Genomic DNA, 24,487 nt, shown 5'->3' with positions numbered 1-24,487 from the left:
TGGCAAGTACTGTAGAAAGTACTTTACCTGTTATTCCACTTAATCTTCTTTATAGACTATGAAGTTGGTAGTATGAAACTCATTTTGCAGATGAAGAAATTGAAGTTGAGAATGCAAATGCATTTTTTTTACCCTTTAAACTGTATTCACATTTGTTACAGTTTTATCAGTGATAAAAGTGGAATTTGGACCTAGTTCATTTGGTGCACTTTGGTGTACAGATTGATTGAGTAATGCACACTGGTCGTAAACTACTGAAATCTCTTGATTCTGCTCACCACTGCAATAAAAATGCTTTTCAAGATGCTGCCACCCTTTGTCCTTCCCTGTAGCCATTGACTAAGTCCTGGGGCCAAAAAGTTGTACACTTAACAGGGAATGGAAGGGGGAGAAAAATGTAATCAGAGCCTCGGATATGACCTTCTCCAAGCCAAATCAGTTCCTTCTATCTTCTCAGGCTCAGCTGACTGCACCTGGTGTAGAAGGCTTTCTGCGTTAACCAGGAGGGTGGGACAGGTTAATGGATTATTGTATTAGAAACCATATCTTAGAATTCTCTTTGTAGTATTTCAAAGCAAAGTATAATTCAGACTTTGTTGGAGGTTCTAGATTGTTTGAATTCCCAGAATAATGGGAACTATAGTTACATTGTGTACTTAGTGTCCCTTCCATTGTTTCATTCAGTGAAGCAGCTACTATGTCAGCCCTCATAGCCTCACTCCCGTAACTCACCTGTCAAGTCCATAAAGCAGGCTCACTGAGCACACAGGGGCAATGGCACCTGGCAGATGCTTTACCAGATATCCATGATGCAAAATTCAAAGGGGGATGAAAATAACAAGAATTTGATGCAAGTTGCATATATTACACCATGTCAACAATCTCTACCCCACTCCATCGTATAAATTGAGTGTGTCACTTTAATCCTCACTGCAACAACAATGGGTGTTACATCAAACACCACATGACCACCCAATTGTTTTAAGTCAGTAGAATCTTGTTACAGACATTGCTAGAAAATATTTCCCAGTCTGGGGACATGAAGATAAAACTTGATCTCCCAGTGATGACTTTACCACTTAAACTATGGCCTGCAGACCAGCAGCATTAGCATAACCTGGGAGCTTGTGCACTGATATGTGGGATTTTCCTGTATATCTACTGCTGATTCATTTTCCTGAATCTCGCTTGGGGTGGTGGGGCATGGGAGATGGGAATTGGTCAGAGGGCTGTTCCTTGCCCTTTCTGAGATTTCCTGATTCAGTTCCTGTAGCTTTTTGTCTGGACCTTCTCTTTTCTTTACCCTTTTTTGTCCCTGTCTATTTAATATAGATTTTCATTCCTAGGAGAGTCTCCTCAAAGTGGGACTATGTTCTAGAAGGGAGCTTCAGCTGGTGAGGTTTGAGAGTTCATAGGGCCCCCTCAAGTCCTTTCAGAGCTTAAGGTAACTCCTTGCACAACAACGGTTTGGCTGCTGTTGTGTATTGGCCCTCTGTTTTTCCACTGAGTACCTGTGGATGACTTGGGGTTCCTCCATTCCATCAGTCACCCTATTCCTTTCCTCTGCTTCTTCCCACAAAGATGATGTTTATGGTATGGGCCTTGTAGCTATCCGTGGTTTGTCCTCACCCTCTCAGTTTGGGGAAATTGGGGAATACTTCATCAACTTGTGTTGTAGATGTTGTCTATGATTTTTGGTTTTATATTTTTCTTGCTCCATTTTTATGGGAGGTGATGGGTTACGGAAAGTTAAAAAATCATGCCGTCGCTGTCGTCATCTCAGATTCTCCTTTTTAAGTCTTTTTTTTTTTTTTTTTAAGGATTGGCACCTGGGCTAACAACTGTTGCCAATCTTTTTTTTTTTTTTCTGCTTTATCTCCCCAAACCCTGCCTGTACACAGTTGTATATCTTAGTTACATGTCCTTCTAGTTGTGGGATGTGGGACACCGCCTCAACGTGGCCTGATGAGTGGTGCCATGTCCGCGCCCAGGATCCGAACCCTGGGCCGCTGCAGTGGAGCGCGCGAACTTAACCACTCGGCCGCAGAGCCGGCCCCCTGTCCTTTTTAAATCTTTTAGAGGATCATCACCATTCATGTGTATTCTTTGGTAAAATGTCTGTTCAAGTATTTTGCCCCTTTTTAAAAGTAGGTTGTTTGTCTTCTGTTTACTGAGATGTATAAGGGTTCTTTATATATTCTGGATACAAATCTTTTATCAGATACATGTTTTGCAAATATTTTCTTCCAGTCTGTGGCTTCTGTTGATCAACATTATGTTAATAAGCTTTATTCATGTTATTTCATCAGTGTTCATTCATGAGTTGTTTCATGAGTAGTTCCTTCACTCTCGTATTATATGAATATAACATAATTAATTTATCCATTCATCTCTTGATAGACATTAAGGTAGTTTAAAGTTTTTGGCTGCTAGCATAGTGCTGTTATTAACATTCTTGTATCTTTTGGTGAACATATATATGCATTTCTGAATCTATGTGAGACAGTTCCATTAGGGGGTGGAATTGCTAGGTCATAGGGTAAGCATATGTTCAGTTTTGGTAGTTACTGCTGATGGGATTCAGGGCAGGCTGCCCCAAGATGTGCCACTCTGGTATGCGGATTATTAAGAGCTGAAGGCTCAGGAAAAGCATCCAACCTTCCCGCCACAAACTGCCTGAAAGAATTTAACATAGAAGGCCTGTTCAGGAAGGAGCTCTTACCATACGATAGCTACAGTATGATGTAAAATAGGTGTGATAGAAGGACACCTACAAACCCATTTTTTGGCCTAACAAAACCGGTTTAACAAACATTTGCATTCCATCCCTGTGTAAATTGTCCTTCTCCCCTTTGAAGCCCTGAATCACTATCCCCAACGTCCTCCTTGTCTGTAGCTGAAGATACTGAAACAGGCAGCCTTGGCCAGATGGCTGAGTTCCTCAGTTTCTTCTGGGTTTCTCCCATGTGTACATGCTATTAAATTTTGTCTGATTTTCTCCTGCTAACCTGCCTCTTTGATGATTTGACCAGCCATAGGAACCTTAAGGAAAAGCGGGGGGTCGGAGGGGGGGATTCTCCCACCTCCCCAACAGTTTTGATGCGGTCGGCAGGATCCTCATTGGCTGGCAAGTTTGCCTTCTCTGGCTGGAAGAACTGCTTCCTCTCTGGGACCACCACAGATGAGGAGATCCTGGGTCACCTGACGAAAGCCGGCAAAAGGTGAAACCACCTCAGCCTTGGGGCTGGCCCCGTGGCCCAGTGGTTAAGTTCGCGCACTCCGCTGCAAGCGGCCCAGTGTTTCGTTGGTTCGAATCCTGGGCGTGGACATGGCACTGCTCATCAGACCACGCTGAGGCAGTGTCCCACATGCCACAACTAGAAGGACTCACAATGAAGAATATACAACTATGTACTGGGGGGCTTTGGGGAGAAAAAGGAAAAATAAAATCTTAAAAAAAAAAACAAACCACCTCAGCCCTCCTGGAATCTCTATCTGTGGGGTCTGGTGGAAGCCAGTGGTGAGAATTTTTTTCTCTTCTTAAATTTAGATTGGCAGGAGAAAATATTTGGGAAAATAGTTTCTTGTGTGATTCTGGTAAATTTGGTAGAGTACTCTTGGCTTTATTGATCCTTCTTCCTCCCAGAGATAGCCACTGTGTTTCTCTTCCGTCTCTTGTCTTTTGTGTCATGTGTCATAAGAAGGAAATACTATAGGGTAAGACATAGGCATAGGCCCTATAAGCCTGTTGTCCGGGCAGGCCCCACAGGCTGACAGGCTGGTGAGTTTGCGGTCTCACCAGACCAGCATCTAACTAGACAAACTTTGCTGTTAATATGCACATGAAGTGGAAGCTGTTGCTAAGGGCATCTTGGAAGCCAAAAAGGCCGCAACTTTGGTGAGCACGGGTCGAGCAGTTGAGAGCCATTAGGGTGCTCACCACGTCAAGAAGTCTCCCATGGAAGGATAAGTTGATCACGGAATGGGGTGGATGACAGAGGTCCCCCGCCAACTTTAAGAAATGTCTGTGCAACGATGAGGTACTCTGTGAAGCACACACGATCCCCAACCCCACGACACCTCCCTCCTAGGTATTATCCTGGCTCCAAGAGACCCAAGGCTTAGCTGAAGCTATCATTGTGCATATAAGAAAAAAACCAGATGAGGTTTTTCCTTCCATCTTGTTCTGTGTCCTGAGAATTTGGCTTCTTGACCAGTGAGAACATTCTCCTTGGTCTCCACCATGCGGAAGGTGCATTTACCGGGATGCACCTTGGTGGCCAGTCAAATAGAGTAGGGCTCCGAGCTCTCTCTCTGTCTGGCTGTGCCAAGCTCTCAGGGGAGTTTGTCATAAAGGGTCCAGTCCATAAGGGCCTTTTGTCATCTCAACCTTCGTTGCTTGATAGTGCTGGGAAAATCCCATTGCAGTAGCACCTGCCTGGTGTCACAGATTAGTCAGTCTGTGACTGGAGTCGTCCACGCTCTCATGGGAGATTGGAGACACCATTTTCACTACACCATCCTTACCACCTGTGCAACGAAGGTCTTTCCTTTCTCTGACTAGTTCTGGAAGTGAACTTTTGGATCGTGGGGGCTACATCATCTGTGCCCTCTCCAGGGACACCTCTTGTGTCCATGGTAAAGATTTATTCCAAGCCTGGAAAGTTACCTCTGGGTCTTTCCTTAAAAAGGCTTATTGGGTTGAGTCACTATTGGAATAAATATACAAATGGAGATCCTACTCGTCAACAGCCAGATGACAGATCTTTTGAATTGGAAAAACTTACATATTTGAAAAATATTTTAGAGAGCTCTCATAACAAGCAGCTGCCATATTGGTATTTATGGGAAGATCAAATTGAAAAGAAAGCCCAAAAAAGTATAATGGCTAGCCTTAAGGAATCTCTTAATAAGTTGAAAGAACAGAAGTCAGACTTAGAGCAAAGATTAAAAAGCAAATTTAATGAAAACTCTCCTTCTCCTCCCTCCTGTGCTCCCTATATCCCCAGCTCCCTGTCGCTGATTCCCCAGAAGACTTCTTGGATCTCTGGGCACCTGGCTCAGACCCTGTCCCTCAGGACTTAGCTCCCCAGCCAGCTCCCTTAGATCCTAGAACCCCACCTTCTCCAAAGGGCATTCAGCTGCCTATTTTAACTTCTCTCTCTTTAGAAGACTTATAGGGGGCACTCAGGCCTGACCTCCAAGGAGAGACATACAGGTTACTTGTGTAAATGCTGAAAGCCAGGAAGTGAATTTAGTATAAGCCACTAGGAAAAGCAGAAAGGTTTGTTTTGCTGTCCCTTACAACTCCTCCTACTTTCCAGGCCTCTATAATCAGGCTCTGCCAGCTTCAGGGGTTTCTATGCAGTGTCCATTGCGGATGTATCCTGGACCTCCGCTACAGAGAATTCTTGTCCCCTGGACAGCAGCCGATCTATTGAATTATAAAACTCCTGCCTCCATTGTCAGAAGATCCTACTAAGTTTAGAGAGGAATTAGAAAGATTGGTGGCTATTCATAACCCCACCCACAGAGACCTTGACTGGCTACTAAGGGCCGTTCTTCCAGCCCCTGATTACACTGTAGTTATCAGACAGGCCAGACGACCCCCTGGAGGAAACCCCCCTCACAGGGAAATAGATGGCCAGACCCTCTCCCAGGTCCTCCTACAAACGACCAGGCAGTGGCGCAACTAGAGGCTGATAGTCAAGGTTTAATAGCGATTTTAGAGGCGTTTCCTCCCTGAGTTAATTGGTCAAAAATTGAATTATGCACTCAGAATGAAGGGAACATCCAAAAGCCTTTCTTGAACATTTTATAGAAACTTTTCAAAGGCACACTGCGTTAGACCCAGGAGCCCCAGAACGCAGGAATCTCCTAATTTCTGCTTTAGTTGGAAACTTCCTTCCTGATATAAAAAAACAAATTCAAAATAGCGTGGTTGGTTGGTCAGGGCGATCACTAAGTGTAACAATGGAGGCTGCTACACAATTCTTTGAAAATAGTCAGCAGGAAAGTAAAAGAAAAAGAGAATTAAAGACAACTCTTCTTACTTTACAAGTTGAATGTTTTGAGAAGCAAAAAGGCAACTCTGAAAGTCAACTGAAGCCCGCTCAGAGGCCTCCCAATTGGCCCCCAGACAATTGCAGGTGTTGTAAGAAACCGGGGCATTGGGAAAGAGAATGTCCTTCTCTTAAGAGAAGGGAAAGTTTAAAAAGTATCCCCGCTTGGCCCCAGAACCCCAAGAAAGCTCGTTTTCGTTCTCCTGAGGGGCATTTCTCCCTAAAATGATGGGGTCAGTCAATCATCAGTCACACCCCTGAGCCTACCATTAGACTTAGAGGATTAGGAACTGGATTTTTTAGTTGATACTGGTGCGACTTTCTCTACTATCCATTCGAAGGATTTATCTCTACCTGTCACCTCTGGTTCTATTCAACCTGTTGGAGTCTCTGGGCAGCCTATTTCCTTGCCCATATCTCAGCCCAATCCACTATCTTTAGGCCCCCTTAACACTCACCATGCCTTTCTGGTCTCTGACTGTTCACCAGCAAACCTCTTTGGCAGATTTGTTATGTAAATTTAATGCCACTATAAATTGTAATGAAAAAGGTGTTTTTATCTCCTTGCCCTCTGACCAAACCTCAAGTCTCCTACTTTCCTTGCTAGAAACTCGTCCTGATTTAAATTCTTCTGAAGAGGATGAGTCTTTAAAAGGTGTCCCAATTAGTCTCTGGGCTACACATGCAGATGAGGTAGGATTGTTGCTTAGTGCAGAACCTGTGCACATTACTTGGAAAATGAATAAACCGTTTCCATCAGTAGCCCAATACCCACTCTCCAGAGAGGCAGAGCGAGGAATTGAACCCATTTTTTTGCAACAGGGTGTACTAGTTTTTACTTCCTCGCCCTGTAACAACACTCCAATCTTGCCAGTAAAAAAAGAAGGCAAATTTGACTCAAATGGGAACCAAATCTATAGATTTGTATAAGACCTCAGGGCCATAAACTCTTTTGTAACTCCTCAGCATTCTGGGGTCCCCAGTCCAGCTGTCATCCTTACCTCAATGCCTGCTGATGCAGCCTGTTTACAGGAGTTGACCTCTGCCCTGCTTTCTTTTCAGTCCCATCGCACCCTGACTCACAGTTTCTTTTTGCATTTACATTTAAAGGGAGACAACTAACATGGACTCGCATACCTCAGGGATATTGTGAGTCCCCCTCAATATTTTCCCAAGGCCTTAAAGCTGACTGCAATTCTGTAGCCTTTACTCAAGGCTCCACTCTTGTTCAATATGTGGATGACCTTCAACTCTAATCAAACTGAGCAGGGAGCCCTTACAGACTCCCTCATTCTCTTGAAGGCACTAGTTGAACGAGGCCATACAGCCTCCAGATCTAAACTTCAGTGGGTGCAAACGCCTGTTACCTACTTAGGGCATGAGATATCTCAAGGCATTCAAAATTTCACCCCCAAACACCTTGAGTCAATTTTGTCCATCCCTCTCCCCAAAATGAAAAAACAGTTATGTAAATTTCTAGGAGCAGCTGGTTACTGCCGCCAATGGATTCCTAATTTTGCAGCCCTTGCTAAACCCCTATATGCTCTTCTCCCCGATAGCACTCCAGATTGAGTCTGTTTCCAGGCCCTCAAAGGCATTAAACTCTTTGAACCCTTAAAATTAGCTCTGTCCATGCCTCCGGCTCTCAGCTTACGTAATTTTGACAAACCTTTTCACCTATAAGGTCATGAAAATAATGGAATTGCCACAGGCATTCTAGGACAATCTTTTGCCTCTCAAATACGCCCTAGAACATATTTCTCAGGCCAACTAGACCCTGTGGCATCAGGTAACATTAGGCTCTCCCATTCATCTCTATGTTCCCCATGCTGTGTCCGCTATTTTGCAAGTACATAGGACCCAACACCTCTTTACAGGCGACAGACCACCTATGAGCAGGTTCTTTTAACCAGCCCTTCCATCATCTTACATCTTTGGGACACTCTAAATCCAGCTACTTTACTGCCCCTGCCTGAGGATGGAGAGCCCCACTCCATCTCACTATAGAAATGGTTTCAAAGCCACAAGAGGATCTTTCAGACATTCCTTTAAACAATCCAGCCTTACTTCTGTTTTGCGATGGCTCCTGTAAGCGAAATTTCCGGGGAAACATAATAACTAGTTATGCCATAGTTTCCCCACATGAAAAGCTTGAAGCTTATTCTTTGCCCACTGTAAAATCAGCCCAAGCTGCTGAACTCATTGCTCTTACTAGAGCTTGCACATTAGCAAAAGGAAAAACTGCCACTCTTTACACAGACTCCAGATATGCTTTTGGAGTCTGCCATGCTGTTGGCACAATTTGGAAATCCTGTGGATTCATAACTTCTGCAGGAACTCCTATTGCTAATGGACATTTAATTGCAGCCTTATTACAGGCTATTCACCTCCCTTCTAAAATTGCCATTGTTCGTTTTTCAGCCCATACTAAGGAGAGTGATGTCATATCTCTAGGAAATGACAGGACTGACTCCTTTTTCCACCCAATTTTTAAACCTGCCTTTATCCCTGACTGATATTATTTACTATCAGGCAAATGCCCCACAATCTGAAAAAGACAATTGGATACAAAAGGGTGCCAAACAATTGTCAGATGGATTATATATTGGGCCAAATGGACTTGCTGTGGCTCCCTTTCCTTTGACTTTTTGGCTTGCACTTATCTCCCACCAAATGGGACATATGTGCAAACAGGGGGTAGTTAAGGAACTAAAAGACAATTGGTTTTGCCCTGGCATTCATAAAATTTCTGACCAAATTATTTCCCAGTGCACTACTTGCAAATCTTACCAAGCTTCTGGGAGAAACCAGCATACCCCAGGAAGCCCTCCCAGGCCCACACTGCCCTTTGTGGTACTCCAAATGGACTTTATAGACTTGCCCCCATCTTTAGACTACTCTCACTGTTTGGTCATCATCTGCATGTTTAGTGGATGGACTGAATGCTATCCAACTAGACCTGCAGACGCCACAGCAGTGGTAAAGAAATTAATAACTGAAGTTATCCCTCATTTGGGCATTCCTTTATGGATGGAATCAGACCGAGGAACTCGTTTTACAGCAGAGATAAACCACTTGTTGCAAAAACTCTAGGGTACTCATTAAAATTTCATACCCTATATCACCCTCAGTCATCAGGGCAAGTGGAACATAAAAATCTAGACATAAAAAGGACTTTAGGAAATGTCTGTCAAGAAACAGGACTTAAATGGCCAGAAGCTCTGCCTTTGGCCCTTATAAAGATTCAAAACACTCCAAATAGGAGACATGGATTGACTCCTTTTGAAATAGTGTTTGGACGCCTGATGCCTACTGGAGTCTCTAAACCTTCCATTCCTGGATTAAGTGAATATTATGGGAACTTAAATGAACAATTTGATGCCATGACTAGCTATATACAGAAATTAAATAGTATATTTGAAGCATATCATCAACAGGTAAAAGAGGTGTGGCCTCCACCTTCTGACAAGCCTTGCCATCCCTTTCGACCAGGAGATTGGGTGTACATCAAGGTCTTTAGAAGAAAAAAATGGCACGGTCACCTCACTGGGAAGGACCTTATGAAGTCCTACTGACTACCTAAACTGCCATCAAAATAAAGGAAAAATCATCCTGGATCCATGCAAGCCACACCAAAACAGGCCCAGAACATCGCTCTCAAGACTACTGGGAGTTAGTCCTCATGGGCAACCTTAAACTAAGGATTTCCAGGGCCAATTTCCAGGCCCCAAAAGTAGCCGACATCACGAAGTAGACAGCTTTTCCCAAGATCACGGCTCAAGAAACCTTGCTTTCACCTATTTTGTCCCCCTTGCATTTCTCCCTGCACACACACCCATACACACACACACTCACACACACACACACACTATTAGCAAATATATATATATATTCCTTTAATCATTTATGAAAAAGCTGACTGGAGAGCACTGGCCTCTATCTGTCCACTTCCCCTCTCTAAGTTTCCACTATGGTTTATTTTCCAACCTGACTCTTGCTTTTACTAACCCTCTCTTTTTCAACAGGTTGAGTTTATGCCAGTTTACCAAGTCTTGGCCACGCTAATTGATCAGGCTGACTGTTGGTTATGTCAACAGCTAGATAGCACAAAAGAACCTGAACTGGTCTTTGTTCCTGCTGAAGTGAACACCTGGTGGACTAAGGACGGAAGATGGACGAACGACAGGGTATGGTATCCACAACAAGGAAAACTTCACTCTGCCTCTTCTCCTGCTGAGTCATTTGGGCCCAGAAAGACTCTATAGAAGCTCCAGGACTCTCCCTTACCCAGGTAAAGACAATATGTGAAAGTTCTTCCCTCTGCATTGAAAGTAAACATGACACTGGACCTTTCCTGGATGACATACCAGGACAATATTATAATCAAACCCTGTGGTTTAATTCCACAGATGGCATCTTCAGGCCTCTAAAGGGAGTTATAAGTGGCTCTAACACTACTCCCTTTGGCACAAACATCTGCCAAATCACCAAATGCTCTGGATGGCTTACAAGCTACCAGTGTACAACTTGGAGTATTGCAGCTGCCCACATGGTTAAGCTGCCCAATACCACAAACTATATATGGGTGGATCAAAAATCTGGATTCATTCAGTTAGGTGATGAGACCAGGCTTTATAGACTGCAGGCCTCCTGTACCAGCTATTCCGCAATCTGTTCTGTTCTCACAGATTGACAGGAGTGCATGGAAAATGGAGATGTTTAGGCACCAACAGTACCGGTGGCATAGGTCGTGGAATACTCCAGACCATGGGAACTACAGATTCAATTCTAACCTTGTCTATAAACCACACTGGTCTTTTTATTTTATGTGGCAATAAAGTATATGAAGGATTCCCACCTAATCGGTCAGGACGCTGTGGACTCAGATACCTGGCCCCTTCTGTCACTAAATACTCCACCCTAAACGCCAGCCAAATTACAAACCTGGGTTCCTTTGTTCATAAGATTGTGCAACATAAACGTGCCAGTCGGGAAATCATGGAGAATCCACTTGTGTATCACAACTCCAACGGAAACTCAAATGACTTTTCAGCAGTGAGAGTCTTATTCCCCAGCTTTGGAGATTGCGAGTTGGAAAAGGCGATCTTAAATCTCTCCATGGAAATGGAACAAGAGTTCAACACTACCATACAAACTTTGAAAATACTCCAGTCAGAGATTAACAGCCTAGCCTCTGTGGTACTCCAAAATCGACGTGCTCTGGATACGTTGCCTGCCCGGCAAGGAGGAGCTTGTGTAATCATCAGCGAAAAATGTTGCTTTTATGTGAGTGAAACTGGGCAAGTAGTATCTAACATACATCTATTAAAAGAAAAGATTGACATTTTCCATCAGATAAATGATGAACACACATTTTATTGGACTGACTTATTTCCAGGATTGGGAAACTGGTTTAATGGAGTGTGGGGAAATGTGCTGCGATTTGTTTTTTTCTGCTTGTTTATCCTCATTCTGACCTATGTTCTTTTCTCACTTTGCAGATTTCTAACCACTTGGCTGCTAACTTGATTTTTCTCTGCAAAGTCAACAGCTCGTCTTTTAATATGTGAAACTTCCAGGGAAGTTTCAGAGGCGGGAACTGATGGCGTTCAGGGCAGGCTGCCCCAAGGTGCACCACTCTGGTATGCAGATTATTTCAAGCTGAAGACAAAAGAGGCTCAGATGACTCAGGAAGAGCATCTGACCTTCCTTCAACAAACTACCTAAAAGAATTTAACATAGAACACCTGTTCCAGGAAGGCGCTTATACCATATGATAGCTGTAGTATGATATAAAATAGGTGCGATACAAGGACACCTACAAACCCATTTTTTGGCCTAGTAAAACTTGTTTAACAAACATTTGCATTCTATCCCTATGTAAATTGTCTTCCTCCCCTTTGAAGCCCCAAATCACTATCCCCAACGTCCTCCTTGTCTGTAGCTGAAGATACTTAAACAGGCAGCCTTGGCCAGATGGCTGAGTTACTCACTTTCTTCTGGGTTTCTCCCATGTAGACATGCTGTTAAACTTTGTTTGATTTTCTCCTGCTAACCTGCCTCTTTGATTATTTGACCAGCCATACGAACCTTAAGGAAAAGCAAGGGGGAATTCTCCCACTTCCCCGACACTGCTAAACTTTTTCCCAGAGAAGTTGTACCGATTTACACTTTCAACAACAGTTTGTGAAAATGCCATTTGGCTGGCATTCTACCAACACTTGGTATTATCTATCTTTTTCATTTTAATCATTTTTGCAATGTGTTGAGTTATCTTATTGTGGTTTCAATTTGCATCTCTTTGATGATTGATGAAATTGAGCACCTTTTCAAATGGCTATTACATAACTTCTTTTGTGTAGTGCCTATTTGAGTCTTTTGCCCATTTTTATGCTGGATTGTCTCTCTTTTCTTGGACTGAGCTCTGTTAGCTTTGAGATTTTTCTCTTTATATTGATATTCTGAAATGTAATGTGGAATTGTTTTTGTTTAGAATGAGAAGGTAGACCTGAAAGCTCAAGTCTTTTTCCAGTTCTGGAAACTTCTCAGTTTTTCTTTCTTTAAATATTATTTTTCTAAAATACCTAGGAATAAACTTAACCAAAGAGATGAAAGATCTGTACACTAAAAACTATAAAACATTGTTGAAAGAAGTTGAAGAAGACACAAAGAAATGGAAAGATACTCTGTGCTCTTGGATTGGAAGAATTAACATAGTTAAAATGTCCATAGTTCCTAAAGCAATCTACAGATTCAGTGCAATCCCTATCAAAGTTTCAAAGACATTTTTCACAGAAATAGAACAAAGAATCCTAACATTTATATGAAACAACCAACGACCCTGGATAGCCAAAGGAATCCTAAGAAAAATGAACAAAGCTGGAGGTATTATACTCCCTGATTTCAAAATATACTACAAAGCTATAGTAACCAAAACAGCATGGTACTAACACAAAGACAGACACATAGATCAATGGAACAGATTTGAGAGCCCAGAAATAAACCCACACATTTATGAACAGCTAATTTTCAACAAGGGAGACAAGAACATACAATGGAGAAAGGAAAGTCGCTTTAATAAATGGTGTTGGGAAAACTGGACAGCCACATGCAAAAGAATGAAAGTAGACCATTATCTTACACCATACACAAAAATTAACTCAAAATGGATTAATGACTTGAATGTAAGATCTGAAACCGTGAAACTTCTAGAAGAAAACATACGTGGAATGCTCTTCAACATCGGTCTTAACAGCATATTTTGAAGTACCATGTCTGACTGGGCAAGGGAAACAATAGAAAAAATAAACAAATTGGACTACACCAAACTAAAAAGCTTCTGCACAGCAAAGGAAACCATCAACAAAATTAAAAGACAATCTAACAATTGGGAGAAGATATTTGCAAACCATATATCTGATAAGGGGTTAATATCCAAAGTATGTAAAGAACTCATACATCTCAACAACAAAAAACTAACAAGCCAATTAAAAAATGGGCAAAGATCTGAACACACATTTTTCTCCAAAGAAGATATACAAATGGCCAAGAGGCACATGAAAAGATGTTCAACATCACTAACTATCAGGGAAACGCAAATCAAAACTATAATGATATATCACCTCACTCCTGTCAGAATGGCTATAATTAATAAGACAGGAAATAACAACTATTGGAGAGGATATGGAGAAAAGGGAATTCTCATGCACTGCTGTTGGGAGGGCAAACTGGTGCAGCCACTATGAAAAAAAGTATGGAGATTCCTCAAAAAATTAAGAATAGGGGGCTGGCCCCGTGGCCGAGCGGTTAAGTTCGTGCGCTCCGCTGCAGGCGGCCCAGTGTTTCGTTGGTTCGAATCCTGGGCGCGGACATGACACTGCTCATCAAACCACGCTGAGGCAGCGTCCCACATGCCACAACTAGAAGGACCCACAACAAAGAATATACAACTATGTACCGGGGGGCTTTGGGGAGAAAAAGGAAAAAATAAAAAATCTTTTAAAAAAAAAAAATTAAGAATAGAACTACCATATGATCCAGCTATTCCACTGCTGGATATTTATCCAAAGAACATGAAAACACGAATGCGAAAAGATATATGCACCCCTATGTTCATTGCAGCATTATTCACAATAATTAAGACTTGGAAGCAACCTAGGTGCCATCAAGGGACGAATGGATAAAAAAGATGTGGTATACATGCACAATGGAATACTACTCAGCCATAAAAATCGATGAAATCGGGCCATTTGTGACAACATAGATGGACCCTGAGGGTATTATGCTAAGCAAAATAAGTCAAAGGGAGAAAGTCAAATACCATATGATCTCACTCATAAAAAGAAGATAAAAATAACAATAAACAAACGCATAGAGACAGAGACTGGAGTGGTGGTTACCAGAGAGGAAGCGGGGAAGGAAGAGGTTACCAGAGGGGAGGGTGAAAGGGGTAATTAGGCACATGTGTGTGGTGATGGATTGTAACTAGTCTTTGGTTGGTAAACATTATGTAATCTACACAGAAATAAAAATATAATGATGTATATCCAAAATTTATGTTATAAACCAAGTTACCAAAATAAATAAATAAGTATTTCTCTGCCACTTCCTGCATTCTCCTCTCCTGGAATTTCCTGTTAGATGTATGTTGGATCCTTTCTATCTGTACACCTGTAAATTGATCCTCCGAGCCTCTTCAGTGCTTTTCTATATTTTTGTAACCCTTTGTCTCTCAATTCTGCTTTCTGAGTAATTTCCTTACTACTATTGTCCAGTCTAGAGTTTATCCAATCTGTTGTTTTTTTATTTTTAATTTTATTACTACTTTTTAAAAACTTCAGTGACCTCTTAAAAATAATTTCCAACACTTCTAATTGGTTTTTTTTCGTACCCACCTGTTTTATTTCTGTATGTTTTTATCTTTTATTCTTTTAAAATGAAAGCTAATCTTCAGTTTATCTCTTTGGCCATTCTGAAGGTCTTTGACAGCCTGTAACAGAAAATTGATTTTAATTTCATCCTGAATGAATTCATGTTCTCATTGTTGATTTTATTGATTTTTTTTTCTTTTCTAAGCATTAGATTTCTTTTTGTTTGGAATGCCTTTGGCACACTTATTTAGCATAGAAATTGTGTTTATGTCTTTCTCCGTTTCCTCTTTCTCCTCTTTTCACTCTTCCTGTCCTCACCTCTACCCGTGTAGTGGTTTTGCAGTTGCTGCAACTTAGATGCCCAGTGCTAAACCATGTCTTACAATGTTTTTGGTGGGTGGAGGGGTCTCCTGTATTGCCAAGACTTTCCTAGTCATAAGCATTGTCTTCCTGATTCTCGACGCCCGTTACTCCCTGTTCTCCTGCCTGCCGAGGCCTACTGCTTCCTCACAGGCCATGTCTCCTGGCAGTGGTTATGCAGCAGTGTTTTCATCCTTTGAAACACCAAACCTTGGTTTCAAGCAGTAAATCATTAATTTCCCATCTAATTTGGAACATTTTTAGTCCCTGTTAAACTTTAGTCCCCATTAAACTAAAGGGCTCATTAGAAGTTATAGGTTCAGCCACCTCTGCCTGCTTCCATGCCAGAAGCATCAGCCCCGCTCACTGTTCCGTGTCACTCTTCTGTTTCTGGTTCATGGAATGTGTAGCCTGTTTTTGAGGCCCCTCATGTCTTGTCTTTATTTTGACTTTTATATTTTATTTATTACTATTTGAGCAAAAGAGGTATGTCAAAGTGTGGACTTACTGAGTCATCTTGACCAGAAATCCAATTACGTATTTTTAATATTGGTAGCTACTTCCAAGTTTGGGGGAAATTATTGAATTTCTCTGAACCTGTTTATTCATTGTAAAACAAGGCTATACATCCAAGGTCCTTAAAGTCCATTCTAATTCTATATTCTGTAGTTTATGTAACCTACAACCTATGATGGTGCCCATATTCACTCAGCTAATTTGGAGTGTAGGGGACTTGGAACTCGTGTTTTTTCTTTCTGACTCAAGAATTGTTTCTGCCATAGCTCACAGCTATCCTTGTAAAGAGCAGAGAATCAAGAAATCAAATCCATAGCATGCTACATGCACCTGATACAATTTTCTAACTAGAAAGTTGGGGATTTTCCCAGTTTTTTTTCCAGACAGAGCTGGTTCTTATACAACTTTCTGGAATTCCAAACAGAAGATTGGATAAGGTTTCAAAAGTAGAACCTCTCTGACGCAGAAGTTGGTTCTTCTGCAAAGAGCAAAGGGCAACAATTGAGAAAGAAGTTTTTTAGCATGGTTATTATGATCTCAGAAACCTGGAAGCAATAATCAGTGTAAGCAACATGCCTGACGCAGAACTGGAAGAGAAGGTGATTAAGGAATGGTCTTAGATCATAAAAATAAAGAAATAGAGCCTGGCAAAAAAAATACCTGTTGCTTTTTACTTACTAACCAAACCAATTAAGGAGAGAGTTTTTAAAAGCCACAAAACCTGAAACTTTCAGAAAACTGGTAACATTTTTTGAGCCAATTAAAGAAATCCAGGCTCTTGTTCTGACATAACAACAGCTATTTATAGAGTAGCTTAAGACAGCAGTCCATGGATAACAGGAAGGTTGTATTGTGTTTGAGAGTAAAACAAAGCACTAGACTGAAGTCCAGCCCTGGGGTCTAGTGTGACCTCTGCAGCTAACTAGCAGTGTGACTTGAGGAGGGTGACTTACCTTCTTCACATCTCACCTTTTTATTCTCATCTGGAAAATGAAGAGAGTCCCAGAGAGAAGATGTTAGTGGTAGAACAAGCAGGAAAACACTTGTATCATGAGATCTGGAGGATTTTTCCCTCGTTGAAGTCCATCCTTTTTTTAATTTTATTTTATTTTTTAATTTTTTTTTTAAAGATTGGCACCTGACCTAACAACTTGCCAATCTTTTTTTTTCCCTCCCCAAATCCCCCCCAGTAGATAGTTGTATACTTTTAGTTGTAGGTCCTTCTAGTTGTGGCATGTGGGACGCCACCTCAACATGGCCTGATGAGCAGTGCCATGTCCGCGCCCAGGATCCGAACCTGTGAAACCCTGGGCCATCAAAGCGGAGAGCACAAACTTAACCACTCGGTCATGGGGCCAGCCCCACCATCCTTTGTTTTTAAACACAAACGATTGAATTAGTTCAATTTCAAAACCCCAAGGTAAAAATATAAGCATGTTAATGTAGGTTGATTTAATTTTTGAAGATCATGGGATAGGTGAGTGGGAATTTAAAGGAACAGCTTGAAAAATCAAGTCCTACTATGATTTACAGGAGCCCATGCTGAGCTCTCTCCCCAGTGCGCCTTCAGCTCCATTTGGGGACCTGTGTTGGCATAACCAATGACCTGGATTGGCCAGGAGAGGAAGTGTCTGGGGGTGCATCATTTTACTGACTCTAGCATTTGGCCTCACCTAAGCTCATGAGACTTGTGCGGATTATTACTGCTCTTGGCTAACCCTATGCTAAAATCTTCCTGCTTGTGACGTAAGGCAGGCAAATCATTTCCTAAAGCAAACAAGCACAGGCCATCTACCTGAAATTCTTCTGTCTTGTGCAAGCCACTTTTTCCCCAATCCAGGTCAAATGCTAACTTTCTATTTTGGGCTAATGACAGTCCAGTGACAGAAATATGAGGTTTTTTTTTTTTAATTTTTATTTTTCCTTTTTCGCCCCAAAGCCCCCCATTACGTAAGTGTATATTTTTACTTGTGGGTCCTTCTAGTTGTGGCATGTGGGATGCCGCCTCAGCATGGCTTGATGAGCAGTGCCATGTCCACACCCAGGATCCGAACCCGCTATAAACCCTGGGCCATCGAAGCTGAGCACATGAACTTAACCACTTGGCCATGGGGCTGTCCCCAGAAATATGAGTTTTATAGTAACTTGGAACTGAGGGAGAGGACTGAGGCTTTTGTGCCTTGAGTTAAAATCTAAATAGGCTTTGTGAGGGCGATTCCCACTGAGGTCAGCAAGACCATTGCTTTCTGACCCCAGCGCTGAACAAAGTGAAACCAAGGAGAACAACCAAAAACATCTCCTTTCTGGATGCCCTCTGTTGTTTGCTAGGTCTAGAAGCTGAAACTTCCCTTCTGCTCCCTTTCCTCACCTCTTTCACACCCTGCCCCACGGGTGGGTCCGGGTAAAGGGCAAAGCCATTAACATGAAGGGAAGGAGTTAAGCTTTGAGAGAGTAGAGGGCAGGTTTGAGGTGTCTGGGGTCAAGGGTTTGAATCTTCTTTGTGGTTGTAACTAACTGACTCCTAAACTGGGGTGGGTGGGGTTTTAGCACCTGGAACAAGGGTCTAGCACATAATAGGGGCTCAATAAAATCAATGTTGAACGAATTGAACAAGTTAAAGTTCTGAATCAAGTATGGTGATCGCTCCTGACTGTGAAAATTAATAAACAGAAAACTCATTTAGATGGAGACAGGAGGCCAGAAGACAGAACTCTCAGGCATATGCCATTCAATGCACACTATGGACGCCAGCAGGAAGAGATATACTTTGCATCCCTGACAGGAAGTAATAGTACTTACAACCCCAGCAGAAGGAAGGAAGAAATTCCTCCTTGTCCAGCAACAGCTCAGCCAATAAGAGATGGTCATAACTCAGCCAAGGAAAAGTCATTGCACTTTGAACTCCCAATCTCCTCCAATGGACTCTTCCTTTACAACAGTCCCTCTCAACTTCATAAAAGAACGTTTCTTTCCTTTGTTTCTCTGGACTTGACATGGTTTGCCATAGACCACATGACTTGAATTGCAATTCTTTATTGTTCCCAAATAAACCCATTCTGCGGATAAAATATCTGGCTGTTTATCTGGTTTAGGTCAACATTATTTGGTGGCTTGTACATGGATCCAGAGAAGACCCCTGAAACTGGGGGAGGCTGGTGGGCAAACAGATGTGGGACCCACAGAGCAAGCCCATTGAGCTCACTGCTTTCTTGCTGACACTGGAGTTTGGAGGTAAGTTTTCTCCTGGGTATTGAGCTTCGCTCTCTTTACATATTGAAGCTCTCCAGGCCTTATTTGGGACCTGTCCTTTCTGTTTAAGGCTTTCCCACTTCTGTGAGTACTCATTTGGTCTTTGGTCTCATTCCTTTTGGAACTGGACTGTTCTATTGGAACTTCTCAGCCTTTGGCCTGACTTCTTCACACTAAGGCTGTTCTGTTGGAACTGTGCTGGTATGTGGCCTGCAGGTTGTTTGGGAATTTTTCTTTTGCTCTAGAGAAAAACTTCAGAGAAATGGGATCCCAGCCATCTAAATGTGTCCTTCAGAGACCTCGGCCAGTTTTATGTTTAAAAACCATGGTTCCTCTGCATGCACATTTCTAACTAAATGGACCAACTTAACCAAAAGTAATTTAAAATACCAATGGCCATTATGGGGAAACTTCTGAACTCCCCGAACTTTCTTTTCTTAAAACTGGATTGGACAGCCATGGCTCTGAAATTGCCAAAACTGAATGGAACACCTATTTTGATTGGTATTTTGAGCCTTCCGAATGTTACTGTTACTTCCTTCCCTTCCACACCATTTATACCTCTTTTATACCCTCAGTTTCCCCATTCGAATTTTCTTGCCCAGCTTCCCTTTCTTCCTAAGTTTCTCCCCACTCTCTCCTCCTCTAAACTTATTAGAACTTGCCTCTTTAAAGTTAAATCTTCTGAGGATCTAAATAAACCTCAAATTGTTATATTCCCTGGACTAAGGCAGAATTACAAGCCATAGTTAAAGAATTTCCTAAAGTAACTAAGAGAACCCCCATAGGTTTGCTGAAGAATTGGACATAGTTATTCAAACTTACCCACCTGGTTTTTCAGACCCATATCAATTATTCCACATGCTTGTTGGTGAGGGTTAAGCCAAACACTGGATGAAGCTTGTCCAGTGGGAAACTCCTGAAAGGAATTTAGAAAAACAAACCCCTGAACTTTGGGGAAGAGGCTAGATCACTCGCTGGGAAACTCCAACAAGCAATTACAGTAGCTTTTCCTAAGTCTATTGATTGGGACAAAATTCAGTCTCGCATACAAAAATCTGATGAACCTGTTCATGACTATTATAATCAACTTCAGGTTGTTTTCAAAGAAAATTCTGGTCTTCCTTCAGATGTTAAATCCTCTGGAGTAGCTTTTAACTCTGTGTTGAATAATGGCTGAACCAGGACATCTCCCCTTTTGTTAAAAGGACTGGGGTGGAATGGGACACTATGTCTGCTCCAGATTTAGTTAAGTTGGCAAGACAGCTTGCTCGCACCCTAGATGAGCCACCTATAGGAAAGACTGCAGAAGTTCTTAATCTTCAGTTCTGGCACATGAAGGTCCCTACACGAGACTGAAAGCCTCCTAGTTTCTGCGATTATTGCAGAGAGCCAGGACATTGGAAAAGAGATTGTTACAAACTTAAGCATTTCTCGCACCTTCAGCCCTCTAACCAGCCTTTCCAGTGTCCTCCTGATTCCCGATGACAGGGCTCAAAGGAGCTACAGGGACTCTTTCCAATCCTCCCTCTTAATCAGCTCGGAGAAACGACTCCCCAGCTTGGGGATGAATCTCTCTTTGTCCTTATTGACACCAGAGCCACAGTCTTGGTGCTCAGCCCCACTACTATAATGTAGCCCCTGCCTTGGAGCACTAAAACAGTTCAAATGGAGGGGGTCCCTAATAAACCTCAAAAGGTTCCTCTCTCTGAACCTATTCCCTGTTGTTTAGGTCCCATGAGGTGCCTACCCTTTTCTCCTTAGCTCCTTCAGCCCTACTCATTTATTAGGTTGAGACTTCTTAGACAAGTATCATGCTGGTATCTCTTTCTCCAAAAAGGGGGAATAATTCTAGAATTTGACAGTAACCATCAAAATAGCCAACCAAGTAAATTAAATGACCCTTAGACGTCTTTTATTTGCTCTGTCTCTGACAGTTCTAGAGCTGATTCTGGAGACACTGATCATTTGTCCCCCCTGAATCAGCTACCACCTCCTTATGGGCAAAATCTCCAGCTGATGTTGGCTGTATGTATGGCTCTAATTCACAGTATGCCTCCCATCAAGATTCACATAGATCCCTCAAAACCTCTCCCCAGAAGGTGTAAACCTCTCTCTTCAAGGTATAAAGCCCGTAATAGAAGATTACAAGGCTCAGGGCCTCATTATCCCTTGCACTAGTCCCGGTAATACTCTTATTTTACGTGTGAGAAAACCCAAGGGCCAAGGGTGGAGGTTTGTCCAGGACCTTCAAGCAATCAACAACATTGTTATTCCTCGATACCCTGTTGTTCCTAACCCACATAGGCTGCTAATATTCAACCCTGAAAGCAAATTCTTTACTGTAATTGTTTATGGTAAAGAAGATTGACCCTGAGCTAACATCTGTTACCAATCTTCCTCTTTTTGCTTGAGGGAGATTGTCACTGAGCTAATATCTGTGCCAATCGTCCTCTATTTTGTATGTGGGATGCTGCCACAGCATGGTTTGATGAGTGATGTGTAGGTCCATACCCAGGATCTGAACCTGCAAACCCTGGGCTGCCGAAGTGGAGCACGTGAATTTAACCACTATGCCACTGGGCTGGCCCTGAGAATTGCAATTCTTTGTTGTTCCCAAATAAACCCATTCTGCTGGTAAAATAACTGGGTGTTTATTTGTTTTAGGTTAACATAACTCTGTCTTCTGACTTTTTCTCTCACTCTGACAGACTTTATTTAGGCCGGGAGTCCTGGGGCTCACACTGGCCTCCTGAGAAAGCCTGGACCAGCTGAGCACAAGGTGAAGGACACACACTCTCTTGGACGTGTTGCTTCTTTGCTGACCTGCTAGTTCTTCCCATACTCCCTTTTCTGTGCTGTTACAATAGTCAGATCTAGAGAAACCTGGGTATGGGCTTTGGGAGGAAAGGGCTGCAGAAGATCCTTTGCTCTTAGGTCCTAGGCCTGCCTTTAGCCATGTGAAAGGGGTCTTCCACAAGGGCCAGCCCAGTACTACAGTCTGTACAGGGATTTGGGCCAAAGTCTCATAACATGCATTTGGTTGGCCATGTCTTTTGTGCTTTTGTTTTTGTTTCTCTCAAGAATCTAAGGTGGGCAGAGAGCCAAGGGGTGAGAAAGGGAAAGAGAGAGGCATTTGAAATCCTGAGTCCCTGCCATCCCCCCTTCTCTGTGTAAGTCTCTGCTCACTTTTAATATGACTCCCATTATTCATATAAATCTGTCTTCAGGAAGGGCATACAATGGAGAAAAGAAAGTCTTTTCAACAAATGGTGCTGGGAAAACTGGAAAGCCACATGTAAAAGAATGAAAATTGACCATTCTTTTTCACCATTCACCAAAATAAACTCAAAATGGATTAAAGACCTAAAGGTGAGACCTGAAACCATAAGGCTTCTGGAAGAAAACGTAGGCAGTACACTCTTTGACATCAGTATTTAAAGGATCTTTTCGGACACCATGCCTTCTCAGAGAAGGGAAACAATAGAAAGAATAAACAAATGGGACTTCATCAGATTAAAGAGCTTCTTCAAGGCAAATGAAAACAGGATTGAAACAAAAAAACAACCCACTAACTGGGAAAAAATATTTGCAAGTCATATATCTGACAAAGGCTTAATATCCTCAGTATATAAAGAACTCTCGCAACTCAACCACAAAACATCAAACAACCCAATCAAAAAATGGGCTGGAGACATGAACAGACACTTCTCCAAAGAAGATATACTGATGGCCAATAGGCACATGAAAAGATGCTCATCATCGCTGATCATCAGGGAAATGCAAATCAAAACTACACTAAGATATCACCTTACACCCGTTAGAATGACAAAAATATCTAAAACTAATAGCAACAAATGTTGGAGAGGTTGCGGAGAAAAAGGAACCCTCATACACTGCTGGTGGGAATGCAAACTGGTGCAGCCACTATGAAAAACAGTATGGAGATTCCTCAAAAAACTAAAAATAGAACTACCACACAATCCAGCCATCCCACTACTCGGTATTTATCCAAAGAGCCTGAAGTCAGCAATCCCAAAAGTCCTGTGCACCCCAATGTTTACTGCAGCACTGTTTACAATAGCCAAGATGTGGAAGCAACCTAAGTGCCCATCAACAGACGAATGGATAAAGAAGATGTGGTACATATATACAATGCAATACTACTCAGCTGCAAAACAGAACAAAATCATTCCATTTGCAATAACATGGATGGACCTTGAGAGAATTATGTTAAGTGAAATAAGCCAGCGAGAGAAAGATAATCTGTGTATGACTCCACTCATATGAGGAATTTAAAACTATGGACCAAGAACAGTTTAGTGGATACCAGGGGAAAGGTGGGGTGGGGGGTGGGCACAAAGGGTGAAGTGGTGCACCTACAACATGACTGACAAACATTAATGTACAATTGAAATTTCACAAGATTGTAACCTATCAATAACTCAATAAAAAAAAATAATAATAAAAAAAGACAAGCATAAAAAAAAAAAATCTGTCTTCAGGAAACTGTGGTCAGAAACTGAAACCTTGTCCATCTACATGCCAACTTACTATTCCAGTGATTTCAGTCATCTGAAAGGCAAGAAAGAATAGCAAGAGGAGCCGGCAGATCATGTGCTTACTGTGCTAGGCGCTAGACTAAATCATTCACCTACAGGCTCACTGATCCTCATCATAACCCATGTGGTGGATAACCGTTATTATTTCCATTTTATAGATGAGGAAAATGAGGCTCAGAAAGACATACCTTGTCCAAGGTCAGGAAGCGTTAGGTCTAGAAACAAATTCTAGCAGTCTGACTCCAGAGCCACGTTCTTACCGACTATGTGTGTCTCCCTCCTCTGCCCACGTGTATTGAGGAACAACCAACAGTGTGCTTATCATGGCCCAGCCTAGCTGATACACAAAAAGAGTTTGCTTATGAGGGTGGAGGGAAGTTCCTCTGCCTCCCAGAACACCACCCACACTGCATCATTGATGTCTGCGATTCCACCAGCAGACAGACTTCCTTTTGACTTAAAGGTCGGTCCAATACACTAAGTGACACAGCAAATTGCATCAGTCATTTCCTCAGCGTGAAAGAATAAATTAGATGTTTTCCTTAGTGGATTGTTTATATATTTGTGCTTCCACCAAAGAAGAGTTGCCATTTGGGTCTAATCCTTATTTGTCTTAAGAGAAGTTATCTAAATCTGAGTTTGTCAATCACTCCTAAAACATTTATTGACTAATATAAATAGCTACCTTTTGTAACATTTACATGTCATTTTGGAAAGGGCATTGACCCATATTTATTCTTATCTGGAATATTTTGGCAAAAGAGCTAAAGAACCTGGAAGTGGTAGGATGACTCAATACCAGAGGGAATGGATGTATTTCTGTTCTCAGAGAAATAGTGCTTTGTTGGCACTAAAAATGAGTTTCAGT

General features: G+C 42.1%; 1 long non-coding RNA gene across 1 annotated transcript; it reads left to right on the top strand.

Annotated features, from left to right (window-relative positions):
* The first annotated feature begins 18,900 nt into the window (after window positions 1-18,900).
* LOC139082020 (uncharacterized) lies at window positions 18,901-22,407 on the top strand. The gene is made up of 3 exons (XR_011537665.1): window positions 18,901-19,039; window positions 21,769-21,839; window positions 22,288-22,407. It is a non-coding gene; the product is annotated as an uncharacterized lncRNA (long non-coding RNA).
* Window positions 22,408-24,487: the final 2,080 nt, after the last annotated feature.

This window comes from Equus przewalskii, chromosome 1 (genome assembly GCF_037783145.1).
Source record: "Equus przewalskii isolate Varuska chromosome 1, EquPr2, whole genome shotgun sequence".
Lineage (NCBI taxonomy): Eukaryota > Metazoa > Chordata > Mammalia > Perissodactyla > Equidae > Equus > Equus przewalskii.
The sequence above is the reverse complement of the archived record's forward strand: the minus strand, read 5'-3'. Positions and strand labels throughout refer to the sequence as shown.